Source organism: Protopterus annectens, chromosome 2.part0, assembly GCF_019279795.1.
Source record: "Protopterus annectens isolate FY-2018-M chromosome 2.part0, PAN1.0, whole genome shotgun sequence".
NCBI classification, from domain to species: Eukaryota; Metazoa; Chordata; order Ceratodontiformes; family Protopteridae; genus Protopterus; species Protopterus annectens.
This window is the reverse complement of record NC_056728.1, coordinates 137,505,948-137,525,609: the sequence shown is the minus strand read 5'-3', so window position 1 is coordinate 137,525,609 and position 19,662 is coordinate 137,505,948.

Sequence of the window (19,662 nt, the reverse complement as noted above, 5' to 3'; positions counted from 1 at the left end):
AGTTTAAAGCAAAATCATACCGCCCTTAATAGTGCTTTTTAAATCTAGCAAAAAACCGAAAACCCAAAAAGCATCAGGGCCTAGGCAAGGAATACAGTAAGAATGAAAGTCCTTATGAGGTATTTGTTTTCCACAAGAAATACAATTAATTTTTTTCTGACTTGGTCTGGTGCAAGAAAAAGTTTCCCCAAGGGGGTCTTTATCTTTATTGAAAAATTCAAAATTGAACATAAAAAATCTCAGGAGTGGGCCCCCGACGTACAGTTTTTACCTACCATAAATGTAGATGCCCATGGTATGCATCTGCAGTCACCACATAGGGGTTGTCCTGCCTCAGGCACCCCTTTGGGTCTTTCCCAAAGTCTGGGTCTTCGGCTGATGTCGCCCCCTTCCCCGGGGATAAAAGCCACCCACCCCATCTTCCTCATTTTTTCTTGCCCCAGATGCCAGGTCCCCTTTAAGGAAGGCTAAATTTGGAGAAATGCAAAAATTCCAAACATGCACAAAAATAAAATATATAAAAACAAATACACCAAAAAAGATAACCCCAGCTAGCTATGAGGGAAGTCCCCAAGAAATACCACAGGGGGAAAGGAGGGAAACCTGACTGAAATGCATACCTATCGGACATCTACATTTATGGTAGGTACAAAACTGTACTATGTCCTTCACGGTTGCATCTGCTGTCATCACATATGGGTACAATACCAAGCCAATCGGGGGGTGGGGGATCTATATAAAGGATGGTGTAGCTAAAAAGCCCTGCAGGACTGCCGTAGCAAAGCCTGCTCTGGATCTGGAATATAAAGGTAAGTTGTAATGCTTGGAAAATGTATGCACGGAGCTCCATGTAGCAGCTTCTAAAATGCCCTTTGGTAGCCCCCCCTCTTAAGAAGGCTGTGGAGGTGGCTGTGGCTTTTAATGAGGTCTAATGTTAGCTGGCACAGTTTTCCATGAAAGGAGTAAAAAAAGAATGCAACCCCTATCCATTTTGAAATTGTCTTTTTTGAAATTGCTTTTCCTTGTGCACCAGCAGCATATGCTAAAAACAACTGGTCATTTTTTCTGTGATTTTTAGTTCTGTCCAAGTAGTAGCGCAACTGTCTGTGTATGTCCAGGGGGGCAGAAGTTTTCCCCTTTGTTTTGTGGTTTTGGGAAAAGAAGGTAGGCAGGTGAATAGCTTGGTTTAATGAGACCCTGGATACCACCTTTGGCAAAATGAAGGATTGGTTCTCAATGAGACTCTGCCCTTGATGAAAAATGGGTTACTGCCATGAGGGCCTGTAACTCAGATACTTTCTTGCTGAGGTTATGGCCAAAAGGGAAAGGGCAGTCCCAAGAAGGAACTGTAGTTCTGCAGATGCTGCTGGTTAAAAGGGGAGGCAGTGTTATTTTTTCCAACAGTTAAGGTCCCAAGTAGGCAGTGGTGGTTTTTGGAGGATTGTTTTAATTCCTCTTAGAAACTGTCTTAGCAGAGGATGAGAAGACAGGGGATCAGTGTTGTACTCTGCTGAAATTGCTGAAGCATGAATTTTAATGGAAGAGTAAGACAGACCATTGTGGAGCATTTCTGCTAAATATTCCAGGATATGCGCCATGTTCATAACTGTTGCATCTAGGCCCCTTTTAGGTGCTCCAAGGGGAAATCTTTTCCATTTTGCTGAGTATGCCCTGTGGAAGGCCCAGCTTCCATGATGATATCCTTCACTCTCTTGGATAGCTTATCCTGGTGATGAGTCAAGGTATGCAGAGTTTTGTAATTGTGCTGTGTCAGGAGAAGCGGCCATGCTCTTTAGCAATGGGTACCAGTGCTGTCTTGGCCAGTCCGGAGCTATCAGAATCACTCTTGGTTGCTCTGCCCTGATCTTCAGTAAGACCTTGGTCATTAATGGAAGAGGTGGGAATGCATACACTGTTAGATTTCCAGCTGAAAGAGAGCCCCCTTTCCATGCTTGTGGGTGGTATGTCCTTGTGCAGAATTTCCAGCTGATGATTGTGTGGGAGGCAAAGATCTATGTCCCTCCCCATGATTGTGTTATCTGATGGAAGATGTCTGGGTGCAGCATCCACTGTGCATCCATGATGTTCCCGCTTAAGCTGTCCGCCAGTTTTTGTCCTTTCCTGGTACAAACTGGGATTGCAGCTGTATATTGGGGTCAGGGGAAAATTCCCATAGATTCATTGCCAGTCTGCAAAGAGGGTAGGAATGGGTGCCTCCTTGCTTGTTTATGTACCACATAACTGTGGGGTTGTCTGTCCTTATTAGCAGGTGGCCTTGATGTAATTTTAAGGCCTCGATTGCAAACACTGCCAGCATTTCCTTTTGGTTTATGTGCTAGCTCTTTTTTTGACCATAGTCCTTTATCTTCCTTTCCCTGTGGGTCCCCCTCTGGTCTGAAGCATCCGGGAATGGTTTGGCTGGCTATTGGTTTGCTGAAGGCAAACCCTGTTTGACTGGGCTTGAGCCCACCACAGAAATTCCTTTTTAAGGCATGGAAAGAGTGGTATCAAAGTTTCAAGCTGTGACTGTGCTGAGTCCATAAACTCCTTAGGTACCATTGAGTTTCCCCATATGAGCCTTGCTTGGGAATCAGAAGAATGCAAGAAGCCATTTAAACCCCGGGGCCCGCAGGATTTTCCTTGCAGTCAGCTGAGTTTGTCTTGACAGGTTTTTTAAGTAATCCCGTTGGGTTTTTTTTTTCTTCTGTGAGAAAAACCATTTGGGTGGTTGTGTCTAGATCCCACCCAGAAAAGTTATTCTTTTGGGGTGGAAAAAGTCTTGACTTTGAATGTTGACTGTATATCCCAAGGCCTGAAGAAGATAAATGGCATAATTCAATGTTTTACCTTTGTTGGCTGTCCGCTTGTATAAGGCAGTCGTCCCGATAGGGGATATTTGAAACCCTGAAGTCTGCAGTGTGCAATTACTGATGCCAGGCATTTGTGAATACTCTGGGGAGTAGATAAGCCAAAGGGCAATGCTGAGAATTGATAATGCTCTGAACCTGCAAGAAATCTGAGGTGTCTTCTGCAGCTTTGTCTGAAAGGGACATGCAGGTATGCCTCCTTGAGGTCCAGAGCCCAGCCAAGCCCCCTTGCCCAGCAGGGGAAGGAGTTGCTGTAGAGTCAGCATTTTGAATTTTGGCACAATGAGATAAGTTTTTGGAAAAGTAGAATAGGCCCCCATTGATTTTCTTTTCTTGGAACAAGGAAAGTCTGGAATAAAATCCTTGGCCTTGTTCGAGAGGAACCTTTTCTTTTGCTTTCATTTTTTAAGTTAAAATTTGTTTCAAAGCCTCTGCCCTTTGATTTGGTGGCAGGTCTGGCATGCCTTTTTTTTTAATGTGGGGAAATTTAAACCTGTATCCTTTGTCTATTATTTGTAGTGTCCATTTGTCCCTTGAATAATGTGCCAATTTTCTAAAAAATAAGAAAGCTTTCCCCAAGGTGTTTCCCAATTGAGCCCTGGTTGGCGGTGTCAAAAAGTCATTGAGTCTGTCCTTGTGCAGCAGTTGTAGGCCTGCACTACCTCTCTGGTTGGGAGCTGCCATTCCCCCCTGTAGGAGCCTCTAGCTTGCCCTCTACCTCTGGCATGCCTGTTCTTGCCTCTCTGAAATCTGTCTGTGTCTGGAAAGGACCAATTCTTGGAAGGCCAATTCTGCTGAATCTTGGTGGTTGGACTGAAAAAACTTTGACTGTTTGTACAGATTTTGCCTTTTCTTCAAATTTCTTTAAGACCTCCTGAGCAGTGGAGCCAAATAACTTTTGCTTTTCCAGGAGCATCCAGAAGCTTTGCTTTAACATGGTCTGGCAGAGATTGTTCCTTCAGCCAAGCATGTAAAAACTGCACCTGTCATAGCTGACCTACATGAAGCTTCCAATGCATCATAACCACACTGCAAGAAATGGTTGCTAACCTGTTGAGAGTTATGTACCAGATCCTAAGTGATTTTGATCTAGGGGTTCAGGTGAAGACAGTTTTTTTGCAATTCATCTAACAAATACTGGTACTGTATCATATGAAATTGACAATTTAAAGCCCTCATAGAAAAGGGGAGCAGAAGTATACACTTTTTACCCCATTTTCTAAAGCCCTGGACTCCTTTCAGAGGGAGTGGATTTTGTAGTGGCAGCTGCAACCCCTTTAGGCCCTGGGAAATAGTTTCTGGATCAGCAAGTGGGCCTTGAAAAGGGAAAAAGATGTGATTCCAGGGACCCTGTAGTACCTATGGGGTTTGGCAGGAGGGGGAGAGTGTCAGGGGGCTAGTTTCAGTACACATCATCAATGACATTCAAAACAGGGGAATAGCCAAAGGTCTATGCTGAGGCAAATGCGGGTCCTTAATCTCTTCCGGGAATCAGAGAATTCCTGGCCCTGCCTTTGGGAAATGCTCCTCATAGTGTGAAATTTTCCCCCAAAAAGAATCTTCAGGAGGGGAGGAAGGGATAGATTCCTCTGCATCGAATCCTCAGAGGCAAAAAGCCTCCTCCAGTCCAAGAGGGCCCAGAGGCCTCATCTGAGGAGGGGATCAGAGGGCTAAACCCTTTGGGCCCTTTTTCAAAAGGTTGAGAGCCCCTGTCCGGATGAGGTTGAGAGCCCCAAATTTTGAAATAAGGTCCTCTGCTAGACTAAGGATCTGAGAACCTGTAGTGGGTCCCTGAGGATAACCCTGGGAGGCAAGATTTTGAGTGTTTAGCAGCTTTAGCCCTGAGAATCCCTTTAAAAGACATGGATGCAGGAGGCCTGGCTGCACCACGTGCTGGTGTAGTTTTGTCTAAGGAATTTTCGGAAGGTTCCTGGACACCAGATTCGGAGATTCAACAACCGACAGTAGGGCCTCCGGGGCCGAGGTTGTCGGGGTTTCGGGGGAGGGTACCAAGGACTGGGCGAACGAGACACCTGTAGGCCTGGGGGTTTCAGCCGAAACCATGGACCCCGGGGTGTCCTTGTCCTTGTTTTTCATTAAATGTGAAGTCGGAGTCTCCCAAAGACAATTTTTAAGCAAAACTAGCCCCAAAAATTCCTCTGCAAACTCCGACCGGCGCCTGAGTGGCCGTTGAAGGAAGCACAGGCAACAGGCCGAAATCGTGGTCTGGGCCTAGGCAAGGCAGTAAAAGTGGAAATCCTTATGAGGTATTTGTTTCCCCCAAGTTAAGCAATTATTAATTTTATCTGACATCGGCTGAGGCAAGAAAGAGTCCCCAACGGGGTACTTAGCTTTTGAAGTCTTCGGTCTAGCTGAATTACAGGAGCTGGCCAACCGGCACTTGCGAACTGCTTCTGCTTCGGGCCCCGCGCAAGAAAGACTGGGGGAAAATGGGCCCGGGTGACGCTTTTATACCCCAGGGCCTGACGCCGGGGGAAGGGGGAAACAGCCACCCCGGGCCCAGACTTTGGAATCCCCCACGGGGTTGCCTGAGGCAGGACAACCCATATGTGATGACTGCAGATGCATCCTTGAAGGACATCTGCTTCTGCTTCAGGCATCGCGTGGCAAGAAAGACTGAAGAAAATGGAGTCATTTTTCCCTTTTTTACCCCCGACAACCTGACGCCAAGGAAGGGGGCAGCAGAAAGGGCCCAGACTTTGGAATTCAGGCCGACTGAGGGCAACCTGCCAGCAGGATTACCCAAATGTAATGACTGCAACAGTGAAACATGAAGAACATCCCCAGATTTCAAATCTCATAGGTGAGCATTACTCATTTCTCAGTTGCGTCTCCAACCTTTTTCTTACTATAAGCTGGGTAATTCTCAACCTGTCCCTCCCTTGCCCTTTAAAACCTTATAGGGTTGCTAAAACCAATAAAAATAAAAAGTGTTTTTAGAAAAAGGGAAAATTGGGGGAAAATTTGGAAAAAAAAAGTTGTTTTCCCCCCTCCTAGTTTGGGGCCAAAGGGGACCAATTTCCCTTTTTTTTTTTTTTTTTTTTTTTTTTTTTTTTTTTTTTTTTTTTTTTCTTTTTTTTTTTTTTTTTTTTTTTTTTTTTTTTCCCCCCCCCCCCCCCCCCCCCCCCCCGCCGCGCCCCCCCCCCCCCCCCCCCCCCGTCCCCCCGATTATCGGCACACAAAAAAACACCTTAAAAACCCCCTCCACACACACTGAGCATTTGCAGGATTCAAACCCCTACCTAACTATATTATGACACTCGAGATGGATGCATTAGCAGAGCACGCTATTTGCATTATTGGGAGGTTTCCCTTCTCCTGCTTTACTTATAGGGTGCTGACATCATCAGTGTTTAGAAAGGGGAATGTGCATCCTGTAGTGTGTTCTCCTAGTTGGCAAAAGGGACATTTCTTTCATACAGACCTGCACACACACTAACCCCCTCCACACACACTGAGCATTTCTTGGATTCAAACCCCTACCTAACTATGTTATGACACTTGAAACAGACGCATTAGCGGAGCACACTATTCACATTACTGGGAGGTTTCCCTTCTCCTGCTGTACTTATAGGGTGCTGACATCATCAGTGTTTAGAAAGGGGAATGTGCATCCTGTAGTGTGTTTTCCCAGTTGCCAAAAGGGACATTTCCCTCACACAGACTTACCCACCCAAACACTGAGCATTTGCAGGATTCAAACCCCTACCTAACTATATTATGACATTTGAGGGAGACACATTAGCAGAGCGCACTATCCGGATTACTGGGCATTTGTTCTGCACCTGCAGTATTTATAGGGTGCTGACATCATTATTTCTACAGAGGTATGTACATCTAGTACTACCTGTCAGGTGGGGGATAGCATATATATGCATTTGCAGCCACCTACGTCAGGGTCAGATATGCACATCGCACTGGCAGGTTATGTTTTATACCATGCTTTGTGACCACAGGACCTGTAACACACAACACAACCAGTCCTGACCACCCCTCCCACATCCAGGACACACACTTTGCTTCCCTGGGCACAGTGCCAAGATATGCAGGTGTTCACATACACTATTCCAGTTGTTAACGTCAGGTACAGGCATATTGTGTGTGGGAACTACTCAGGCCTCTACAACATTACCCTACAGCCACTGCAATTTGTGAGTCCATGTGCTATGGCAGAACCACTCACCACAGCCACAGGGACTACATATTGCACCTGACCATCTACAACATGGGTACTCACTGTTCCACACCAGAGGTAGACCACCATTGTTGATATCTGACCATACCCACCTTTCCTTGGCCATCCATATCCCATCCCCACCCCCAGGCAAGGTTGTCACTGCAAACAAACTGTATTTATCAAAAGCAGACTTTACACTTGTGAAGACTGGGATGGAAGACTTCAAAGGACCCATGCTGGGGGAGTATACAGGCCACTCTGCATAATCCTTGACAATTGCATTCTATGAGCATGTGGAAGATTTGCATTGATCATGCTATCCCAAATATACCCATGACTGCTCCACAACAGGACACCTGTCAGATGTACACCAGCCATACATGAGGTGTCGAACAGAGTGAGCTAATACATTGCAGAGCAGTAGCCCACAGAGGAAGGGCATCTCTGAACAGTACCAGCACGACACTTCAATCCCTCATAATCATCAGGACACAATGTTGACAGTGAAATTGTCCAGACAATGCAGATAAGGCTCCCCTCAGTCTGTTATTGACGCCCACTTACTGTTAGAGGCCCTCAGCAACCCTCTTCCAGCACACACCAACAACATGGCTGTGGCTTAGCAAATTCAAACCCTTGGATCTTCACTGTGTCCCTGCTTGACAGAGGCACAGCACACTAGCCTCACACGGTGCCTTATGTGACCTACTTTACAGTGGCACAGTAGCCTGCTGTACTGGGGAGGCAGACGCCAAGCACACTCTGGCTAAGCTGTCATTCCCTAGGGCAAACAGCCTAGTGTTGACCTCTACACCCATATGTTTGTCAAATGCACATTATTTGTTGCTGATAGACTGTTTGCAGTTCTTTACTGCCATAGCATTCCCTGTTTGTATGAACAACTTGTGTATCTGTGGAAGATGTTTGCATATGGGAGGGATCTACTATATCACGTATGTCTCTGTAGTCATTTAACTGTGTGCACTGGGCAGATTGCTGTAATGTGGTTGGTTCCTGGAATAACACGTACACATACCAGATATGTGTGGCCAACTGCTAATCTGAGATTTGGCCTAAGTGTGTGAGCATGCCCAGTTCAGCCTTCCCATGGCATGTTGTCTGACATATGTCTCATTTATCAAAGTGTGTGAGCATGCCCAGTGTGAGCTTTCCATATGTTGAACTCTGCAGCCCACATTTGTGGGTGAGTGTGAACTTCAACAAATATCTCCCGTTTATGGTTGTGTGTTGTGTGTCATGTTGTGTAGTTACTGTCCGACTGCTTTATGTGTGAACACAACAGGGATTATACTGTGCCTGCAGGGTTTGCATGGGATACTTTGCATACAGTTGTCAACATCCTTTCATACTGACCTAACACTGTAGTACCGTATAGTGTACTGGTTCAGTACTTTGACTGTGGTGGACAGTATCCTGGGCTTTAGTCCTATCACTGCTTTACATTTCCATAGTGAGCACAACAGCCTGGTTAGGGGCCAGTTGTGCACATCTGACCATGTTGCATTATGTTCAGATATGAACTACTTAAACCAGGCTTGTCCAACATTGGTAGTGTATTCCACAACATAGGTGTACATTTGCAAACACTAGCGATGTGCCCTAGGCCATTTCTAATGCTAGTCGGAGAGTGTGTTTGTCCTTCGACACACATTGTAAGTGGAGTTTGCCATGACATATGTCATGGTTAGTATACTGTGCCTCTGTCTACCTGTGACATAACAGTGATACCCAGGGTAAACCTACCATCTCCCATCCACTCATCAAGATTCCTCTTGAGGAGAATCGATGAGTGACTCTATGGATAGCCTGTACTGGGAGTTTACTCATGAGTGGGGGTGGCCTCTGTGTTATGGATCATGTAGTACAGCTTGTCCTATGTATGTCAGTGCTGGGGTTCAGGTCTCTCATGTGCATAGCTCACTGCCATTCAGATTGTACAAGATGCAGCATGTTTATTGATTCCAGCTTGGACATGGCTTTATACATCAGGCACAGCTTGCCTCTGGGTGGGCAGTATGACAGTGTGTGTAGCTGCAGTTTGTTTAATCAGGCAACACATGGCATCTGTGCAAGCTCTTTGATATTCCTGGTGAGGTACTGTTGGGGACTTTACAGTTGATGGAGGTGTCTGCTGAGGTACATCCCACAGGGGCTATTATAGTCAATTGTAACGCTGATGAAGGATGACTGCAGAGCCACAATGACTTCCCCTTATCTAGATCTGACAACCTTCATGATTAGGTGGGTATATGGTATGTTTCTGTAAACACTACAGCCACGTTTGTCCAATGCAGGATATCTATTACCTTGTGTCCCCAGGTCTCTCATTACATGTTAAGTACGTAATGGGTTAACACCTATGTGGTAATTGGTGGGCACTTACTGTATATCCACGGGGGTTGACTATACACTTTTCTGCAATTAGCTTGCTGACATGGCTATGGCACCAGTTGTCTGTTTCTATGTGGCCCTTTTGTGGGATGCTTGTGTCAGCTGGAGGGTCAGATATGGTGGGCAGTTTGTAGTCCTCTGCAAACATGTTCAGACACAGTCCTTCCATGTTGGCCTGTACCTATGGGACATATATACCAAATGAGGAGGTCCCAGGACCAAGCCTTGTGGGATGCCAGTTATATCTGGTTTGTAGTCTGACATGGCTGCAGCATGTCTGACCATGTCAGTTCTGTCCTTGGTCTGGTTTGCAACCCCTCTACTGACATAGGGGTTTATATTTAAGCTGGTGAGCATATCTATAATGAACACGTAGGGTATTGTATAGAAGCCTTTGCAAGGTCCAGCTACGCTGTGTGGACTACATTGCCCTCATCAATGACCTTAATGACTGTTTCAAATGAGTCAAACATGTTTAGGGGCAGGATCTGCACTTAAGAAAGCCACAATGGGTAGGGTCCGGTGTCAGTAGGTCTCCAATATCTTTATGTCTGCGGTACATGCTGATCCTTTCCATAGCTGTGCAGACCGAGCTTCTCAGGATTCTGGGGTGGTAGTTTTCAGTATCCATTCAGACAACACCTTTGTTGAGAACGACCACTGTTGTTGTACACTGCTCTTTGGGTACATATCTTGTGGTAAGGCTGACATTGAGCAGTAGTGTGATTTGGCATTCCATTCTTCTTGGAGTCCATGTTGGACTCAGCCCAGGACACCATCTCATACCATTGCTGCTGTGTGTTTTGCTTTGTAGATGCTGGCTGTTACCTCAGCATCTGCAATGTCAGGGAGCCAGCAGTCTGCTGGGATAGATATTTTGCATTCTGGGGGGGGGGGGGGGGGTTCACTGCACCTGTCAGGATGTATGTTGGCAATATGTGTGTGTGTTTGGTATGTTGTTTGTAATATTTGTGTGATTCAGAGCATATCTGTGAATTCCCAACACGGTTCCTACCATCAGTTGTGGAAGCCTTGGGATTATCCTTAGTGTCCTGTACAATTTGTATCTTCATAGGTTCATACTAGGCTATCCACCCTAGGGCATTTGTAAGCCTAGCCAGAGTGTGTGTGGCTTTCGCCACCCTTTGCTATGTGAATATTATGGCCATTTATGATTTGCTTTGCTATGCCTCTGTCTGGACGTGACACAGTGAAGACCCCCAGTGTAAATCTACGATCATCCATCCACTTGGTAAGATTCCTGTTGAAGAGCGTCAGTGAGAGGCTCTGCCTAACATGGAGTGGGATAATGTTCCAGGGTGTGGGGAGCCTCTGGGTTATGTATCTGTCCCTCCAGCACATCCTATTTCGTTATGTGTTGAGGTTGACATCTCTGACTCTCACAGCTCCGATGGCTTTGAGTTTTCTGGGGTGGAGCATGTCCATTACTCCTGTGTTGGACATGGCCTTGTACAACAGGCATACAATGCCTCTGTGTAGGCAGTATGTGACTGCATTCAGCTGGGGTGTCTACAGCCAGGCAGCATATGACATATATTTGAGACCCTTTATCCTCTTGGTGAGGTACCTTTGAGGTCTTTCTAACTGCTGCAGGTGTCAGGTAAGGTACATCCCAAATGAGGCATTGTACTAGACTATGGGTCTGATAAGAGAACAGTATAGGGGCACAATGACCTCTGTTGACGTAGATGTGAATCCTTTCATGATACAGTGTCCAATATAGACAGTCTTCCTAGCCACAATGGCAATGTGATTGTCACATAACAGGTTACTGTCCACTTGTGTCCCTAGGTCCCCGATTACTCCTTCCATACGTAATGGTTTACCACCTATGTGGTAATTTGTGAGTGCCTTGTTTGGTATTTGGTGGGACATTCATACTGTCCAGTGTCTTCAGGATGGCTGGGTGGGGTTCCTGTGTGTGAAAGTGTGGTCTGTAGCATGCTACAGACTGTACAGCAGTCTTGCCTACGGTTAGTTGCACATGGGTGGACTCCAATGCCTTGTGCATTGTCAGTTAGTTGGACGTATGGGTGTCTGTGCTGAATATGGATACTCACCCTCCTTTTATGCTTTTTCCAGGTTTTGGGGCCATAACGCATGATATGTGGTATAACCTGGTAGTGCTGGTGTGCTGTCAGGAGGCTTGCAGCAGGTTTCTGTCACTGCACAGACATTGATGTTCTCCATACTGGGGAGGGCCTCAGGAGCATGCATATTGAGGTTTACATATCTGGCATTGGTCAGCATTACCCTTATGTTTCTTTCCACTTATGTTTTGTAGGGTGGTGGTTAGTCTTTTCAGCCTTGTCTACGAAAGGCTCTATGGAGGTGGCAAAAGCCTTATCCAATATCCAGACGCCCAGGGGTAACAGGTGCAAGCCATCCCTGGAACAGCTGCGTGGCTTGTCAAGCATGACATTCCATGCAGACAGACATTGGATCCCCTTGGAATGACACCAGTAATTGTGCCACTTGTTATAACTGATCATTCCGTGTTTGTACTGTGGCATCATTCTTGGTGAGGGTAGGATGCTGCAAACGGTCAGTGTCATACCGGCCTGGACTACATAATCGGAGAGCTCATCTATGTCTCTTTTCATGTAGTCCAGGGAGGTACATCTCAGGTCATTCACACCAGCATGGACTATGACTGCATCACATTTCTACTTGCTTTGGGGTGACCTGCATACTTGTGTTATGTGGCGTATTGTAGCAGCCTACAGGGAGCTTTCTGTACACTTTCCCTTGTTCAGTCTGGTGTGCGGGACAGCAGCATGTCTCACTATGGAGTCACCTACTACAACTGTATCAGGCATGTTGTTTCTCCTTCTGGCCTGTGACTGTTTGGCACACCAGCTTTGTGTACTATGTGTTGCATGTGCTATGTTTGGAGGTTGTTTGATTGGGTGCCTGCTTTGGAGGCCTCTGTTGGTGTGGTGTGTTTGTAATTCGGGCCTCTGGGAATGTTTTTCTGTGTTTATGTCTTTGGTTTGCAGTTGTGATAGGTCTATGTGGGACTGGGTTTGTGGTGTGTGTGGTTACCTTCTCCTCCTGACTAGTTTTGGGAGTACTGAGTTGAGGGAGCTCAGCCTCCAGTTTGGATAGATGGTTGCATCTCTCACATATATTTGTATTTCTTGGGGAATTGAGGGTTGTCTGTGTACTTGGGGCAGGTGTAACATTGCCTCAAGATTCACAGATTCAACTTGTTGTAGCTGGCCTTAGTGGATTGTATGTGTGGACATATTTTATTGCCATACTACTGATCAGTGATTACTTCTTTTTTTATGTTTGCTCTATCATGTAGTAGCTTCCTCATTCTCTTGCATGGTTTGGTTATGGCTGGTGTCCACCATGCCTGATGCCTGCGTGTATGGCATTGTGTCTTGTTTTAATTTAGGATTGCATAATCCAAGCATTCCTGGCAGTGTTCATGGAATGCCTGTATAACAGGCTCTGAGGTGTGGCCCATATTTTGCACCTGCACATGGCCTTTAATGGATTCCACATCAGTTTGGAGGAGTGCAACTTTTGCTTTACGCATGTTTTTCACTGTGGTTTTCTGGCCAGGGACTGTGGTCAGGATGTGTATATCCAGTGTGATTACTCTATGGTCTGGTCTTACCAGTGAGCAATACACTTATCATCTTGCCATCCAGTACCCATGTTGCTGATTATCACATCCAGTATGCTTACCCCTCTTGTGGGAGTGGTACGTTGTTCCTGGGCATTTTGGTTTATGGATTCTATGAACTTTTGTCCTACAGTGTTGGAGCTAGTATAATGCTCCCAGTCTATGTCTGGGTATTTTCAGTCACCCAATATAATGTGATTTGGAGGACTTGATATATTCATGTATTCCAACATAGGCCAGGTGCAGTTCCTGGTGTTGGGATGGTAGTCTGTAGCAGGCTATAAACTGGGGACAGTTTTAGCCACTGTTATGACCATGGCTAGTCCATGCTGCTTCTTGTTGTGGTACCAACATGGGGGTGTGGTTATCCTTGACAATTATTGCTAGTCACCCTCCTTTTGTAGCTTGTTCCATGTTTTGAGGCTGTACAGCACAGTATGAGGTGTAACCTGGTAGTGTTAGGGTGCTGTTGTGAGCCTTGACCCAGTTTTCTGTTACAGCACAGATATCAACATTCTCCATACTGGGTGAGTTTAGACTGCATGCATCTTGCTGTTTAGACTTAGGGCATTGGGTAGCATTACATCTAGGTTCTTATCCCTTCTGATACCTATGGTGGTAGGTTTGTGTTTTCAGCCTTACCTATTCAGGACACGTTGTGGGTAACAACAGCCTTTGCCAGTATCCATACGGCCTGCACTGATCGGTGCACGCCAGTCCTAGCAGGTGGAGCATCATGTCATGCTCAGCATGTCATCCCAGGCTGGCACACATTGGATCCCCTTTGACTAACTGCAATACTTCAGCCAATTATTGCAATTGATCATATCATTGTCATATTGTGGCATGATGCTTGGTGAGGGTAGGATGTTAGTCACGGTTCTCAGGTGTGCATATAGTACATGGTGTTACATTACTTAACACATGGCATTCATGCCTCAGGTGGTGCTGCAGGGCTGCCTCTGTCGGATGCACATATTACACTCCCTGTACATGTTTGTGAGCAGGTCATGTCATTTTAGGCATCCCTGTTATTTGAGTGAGTCAGAGGGGGTATTATTCCCAGGGTTCCTACTGAGCCAGTGTATGTGCTATGCGTTGCCTCTTTGCCAAGGCCAGGGCATACTGGGCACGCCTCCTTCTGCCTACTGGGGCAGGCTCAGGTTGTTCCTCCTCCAAGTCACACACTGCCTGTGATGGCCTTGGCAATGGTGGGGGGCTGTTTGGCCCAGCCCTATGCTGGTCCTGCTGCAGCTGTTTTCGCAAGATCATATTATGTAGCATAGCACATACCATGACAATTTGGGTACATGTAGTTGGTGTGTACTGCAAGGCTCCACCAGATGTGTCCAGACACCAGAATCGTGACTTGAGCAGCCCAAACACACGCTCTATTACATTACGTGTTTGTGCGTGTGCCTCATTATGGCGTTCCTGTTCAGGTGTGTGTGCGTTTCTGATGGGTGTCATCAGCCACGGCTCCAGTGCATAACCTGCATCCCCCACTAGGTGTCCATGTGGGATGTCCCCATTGGCAAATGTCTGGTACAGCTGTGTCAAATGCCAGATGTGGGAATCATGGTAGCTCCCAGGGCAGCCAGCACACACATTCATTATTATGCCCTGGGCATCACACACAACCTGGCAGTTGATGGAGGGGAAGCCCTTGCGGTTAATGTAGGCCCTACCCCACTCACTGGCTGGTGATTTGATGCATATGTGCGTGCAGTCTATTGCACCCACTACCTCAGGGTATTCCGCTATTTGCTGGAAGAGACGCATATTGCTGGCCAATACCTCACGGGCATTGGGGAAATATACATGATCACCGACATGCGCTGACATGGCATCCAGGAACTGGTGCAGTACCTGGAGGCTGATGCCTGTGATATCCCCATCATATCACCAGTTGGTCTCTGGAAGGTACCTGTTGCTAGTATTCTTAGGCCAACACATACCTTGGTTTCCACTGGGATGGGTTCCCTTCTGTTGGTTCTGTGTGTGAGGTGTGGCCTGCACAGCTCCACTATTTGCTGCAGGAGGTCTCTGTCCACTCTATAGCGCTCTACTATCTCCAGCTCATGTAATCCGTGGTAGGTAACCCTGGGCCTGTACACTCTTCTCCGTCTCCTCACTGTGGGTTGTCTGGCACCATCTGCATTGTCACCACCCTCAGCAAGTCGCCTATGTCTCATTATGACAGCCCCTAATATTTCTGCTCTGAGTTCAGCTTTTTCAGTTTTCACTTCTAATAGCTTACTCCTATCTTGCAGTGTCTCTTGAGAGAAACATATTGCACTGCTGTTTGCAGAGTTTTAAGTGTTGGGCTGAGCTACTATTCTGCTTGTCTAATTGCCTGCTTCTAATTATTTTCACCTGCTAGCTCCAGCAGTATTCCCTGCTAGCTTCCTACTAATTCTGTTGCTTCCTTTTTCCTTTCTGTTTCCTCAGGGGGGAGCAGCGTGCATACCAGCAGAAACACACTCACAGTGGCTTACACACGCGCGCACATGCTTACACGGTTCAGAATCTGCTTATTCGGGTTTAATCGCACGCACACCCGTGCAAACAGTGTTAAACATATCCCAACACGCTCCCACATGCTCCGTCTGCCTTAAACGCGCGCACACTGTCCTACTCGCGCTTCATGGTGCTGCAAGATGCATGCGCCAGCAAGAAATTTTGGTGTAGGCAACAGTGTACACCTTCCATTTCTTGACTTTCCCATGCTTATGTCGTGGCACTCCTCTTTCCATGATATGTGTCTGACATCTGTCATGTAACTCTGACCTCCAATGAACTGCATTTCTTTCTGCCATTGACCCCTGTGATGTCATCTATCTCCTACTCTGTTCCTCCCCCTTATGTATCTCTTACACTACTCAGAATGTGCTCATTTGCTATGTGACAGTGGAATTCAGTATCCTAACACTCATTTGCATCAGATTGCCTACTAATGCTTAGTTACAGGTCTTAGACTCAGCTTCCCCCCTTAGCAACCACTACACGGTGACCATGTTGTTTTTGGTCTGCTGGTCCCTGCATTGTAAATCCATGTATTGCATAAAACCCACATTTATGGGTTTATAACCTTTGTTTTTATGTTTTATATAGCGCAGCCCGTTTGTGCGGGGCTGCGCTGCGTTTAAACACCGTATTTATTTTTCATATTTGCATTGGGGTACCTTGCCAATGGCCACATATTTGGCCATTGGCATGCTGCCTGACACATATGCACCCTTTATTTGGAGCTGACATGTCTCCGTTGTGGTTTTTGCTGAAACGTACTCAGTTGTCAACGGAGTACATTTCTGCAGCTAAAACGGCTCTTACACGGGCTGCTTTGGGCTTCCTGGATCGCTAATCTACCTCATTTGCATGCTATTCGGCTGCAAGTGAGGTGATTAGCATATCCACGCCCACTCCGTGTAAGAGACGTTTTAGCTGGTCTCTTACACGGACTTTAGGGCTGTTCCTGGATTGCGAAGGCTGCATGGAGTCTTACACTACTCTTAGACTCCGTGCAAGCCTTCGTGAATCCTGCCCTTCATCTTCTTTCCAATGCTTCAGAGAATGTATGTGCTATAACTTTTCTTATTCCTTTTGTTCTAGCTATCGCACCCTATAAGTCACTTAGTTTTTTTCTGCAGTTTCAAAAGGTCCTTGCCACTTTGCAAGTAACTGGTTGTCAGCAGTGAGTACTAACAAAAACACTTTATAGTACAGTTGTGTACACTTACCATAAATGTAGATGTTAGAGTGTATTCACTGTTGCAGTCATTACATTTGGGTAATCCTGCTGGCAGGTTGCCCTCAGTCAGCCTGAATTCCAAAGTCTCGGGTCCTGTGTCGGCTGCTGTCACCCCTTCCCTGACGCCAGGTCATCAGGGGTATAAAAGAAGCAGCCGATGCCATTTTCTTCAGTTTTTCTTGCCCCAGATGTCAGGTGCTCCCTGAAAGGGTAGCCAAAATTTATATATATATATATATATATATATATATATATATATATATATATATATATATATATATATAAATACATGCACCAATATAAACTTTATCTTCATCTACAAGCAAATACACCACATAGATAGTATAAATCAGAGAAGGAAAGAAGTTCCAGCAGAAAAAAAGAGGTTAACGGGTGGGTAACCTGGACTGCAACAGTGAATGCACTTGAATATCTAAATTTATGGTAAGTGTACACAACTGTACTATGTTCTTCGTGTTTCACTGTTGCAGTCATTACATTTGGGTAGAGTCCCAAAGCTTTGGTTGGGAGGCTGGAGCTAAATAGCAGTAGGAGTGGCTATGAGGCCCTGCAGAACTGCAGTGGCGAAGCCCGCCCTGGATTTAGAGTAAAGTGGCAGATGACAGTGCTTTGTAAAGCTGTGCACTGAACTCCAAGTAGCAGCCTCTAAAATGTCTTTGGTTGGTACTCCCCTGAGAAAGGCTGCTGAAGTGGCTGCAGCTCTGGTTGAATGTGACCTAATGCCCTTAGGTTTTATGTAACTTGGCTTGCCATGGTGAAAACAGAAACGAATGCAGTGGCCTATCCACTTTGAAATAGTCTGCTTTGAGATAGCCTTTCCTTGTGATCCTGCAGCATATGCCACTAGTAATTACTCTAGTCTTCCTGAAAACGGTTCTGTCCAAGTAGAATCTAAGCTGTCTGTGTACATCCAATAAATGCAGAATTCTCTCCCCCTTGTTCTGTGGGTTTGGATAAAAAGTTGGCAGATGAATAGTCTGGTTAAGAGCCACACTGGACACCACCTTAGGCATAAGTGTTGGGTTTGTCCTCAGGGAAACCCTGTCTGGATAAAACATGATAAAAGGTTCAACAGCCATGAGTGCCTGTAGCTCTGCAACTCATCTTGCAGAAGTTATTGCTAGGAGCAGAGCTGTTTTCCAAGATAAAAACTTTATATCAGCAGTAGCAGCTGGCTCAAAAGGAGGCAGGGTGAGTTTTTCCAAGACATAGTTGAGGTATCATGCAGGTATTGGTGATTTCCTTGGAGGCCTTAAATTGTTGGCTCCTCTGAGGTACTGCTTTAATAAAGGATGAGAAAAGATTGGTGGCTCTGTATTGTAATGAGCCGAAATGGCAAAGGCATGAATTTTAATGGATGAAAAAGACAGGCCTTTGTCCAGCATCTCAGTTAAGTATTGTAAAATCTGAGGAATATTTGGTACAGCTGTATCAGTTCCTTGTGCCTGTTTCCAAGCACAGAATCTCTTCCATTTTCCAGCATAAGACTTTCTAGTACTAGGCCTTCTGGCTTCCAAAATGACATCCATCACCGCTTTACTGAGAGGTGTGTTTTGTATGATTACATTATCTGCCATGCTGCCAGGTTTAAAGTCCTGAGCTGGCTGTGCAGGATCCGATTGTTTTGCTGGGATAGTAGATTGGGGTATTTGAGGTAAGGTCCAAGCTGGGCATTGAGACAAGTTCCTTAGGATTGGATACCAGTACTGGCGGGGCCAGTCTGGGGCAATCAGTATCATCTTTGACTTCTCCTGTCTGACCTTTAGGAGTACCTTGGAGAGGAGAGGCAGTGGAGGAAAGGCATATACTGATAGGTTTTTCCAGCTGAAAGATAGGGCGTCCACTTTCCATGCTTGTCTGTGATAAGTCCTTGTGCAGAATCTGTTTAGTTGGTAGTTATGAGGGGAGGCAAACAGATCTATGTACGGGCATCCCCATTTCCTTGTTATCATGCTGAAGACTTGTGGATCCAGCTGCCACTCGTGGGGATCCATGAGGTTTCTGCTTAGTTCGTCTGCCAGAGTACTTTCCTTTCTTAGCAGGAATTGTGCCTGCAGATGTACTTGGTAAGTCAATGCTGTGTCCGACAAAGTCATGGCTAGTCTGCAAAGGGGGTAAGAATGTGTGCCCCCCTGCTTGTTTACAAACCACATGACTGTGGTGTCTGTCTTTATCAGTAGTTGTCCCGGATGAAGTAGGTCCTTGAAGGCTGTCAGGCCATTTTGAACAGCTAGCATCTCTTTTTGATTGATATGTAGATGCAGTTGCTTTGAGGACCATGTGCCCTGAATGCATCTTCCTGCAATGTGGGCCCCCCAGGCATAATCTGATGCATCCGTTGTTAGTGTCTGCCTGACTGGGGGTAATGTGAATGGCTGTCTTTTGTTCTGGTGACAATCCTTCACCCACCATCGAAACCCCTGTTGCAGGCAGGGAATGAGAGTAATCATTGTTTCCAGGCTGTGGCAGTGTTGAGTCCAAACACCTTTTAGGTACCACTGAAGTTTCCTCATATGCAGTCTTTCACATGGAATTAGTAGGATGCAGGATGCCATGAAACCCAAAGCCTGCAGAATTTTTCTTGCAGATAACTGGGCCTTTGTTGCCAACATTTTGAAATAGGTAGTCAGTTGCCTTTGTTTGTCTGGCATGAGATAAGCCATCTGGGCAGTTGTATTTAAACTTGCACCCAAGAATATTATCTCTTGAAAGGGTACTAGTTTTGATTTCTTTTCGTTGAATGTGTACCCTAGGC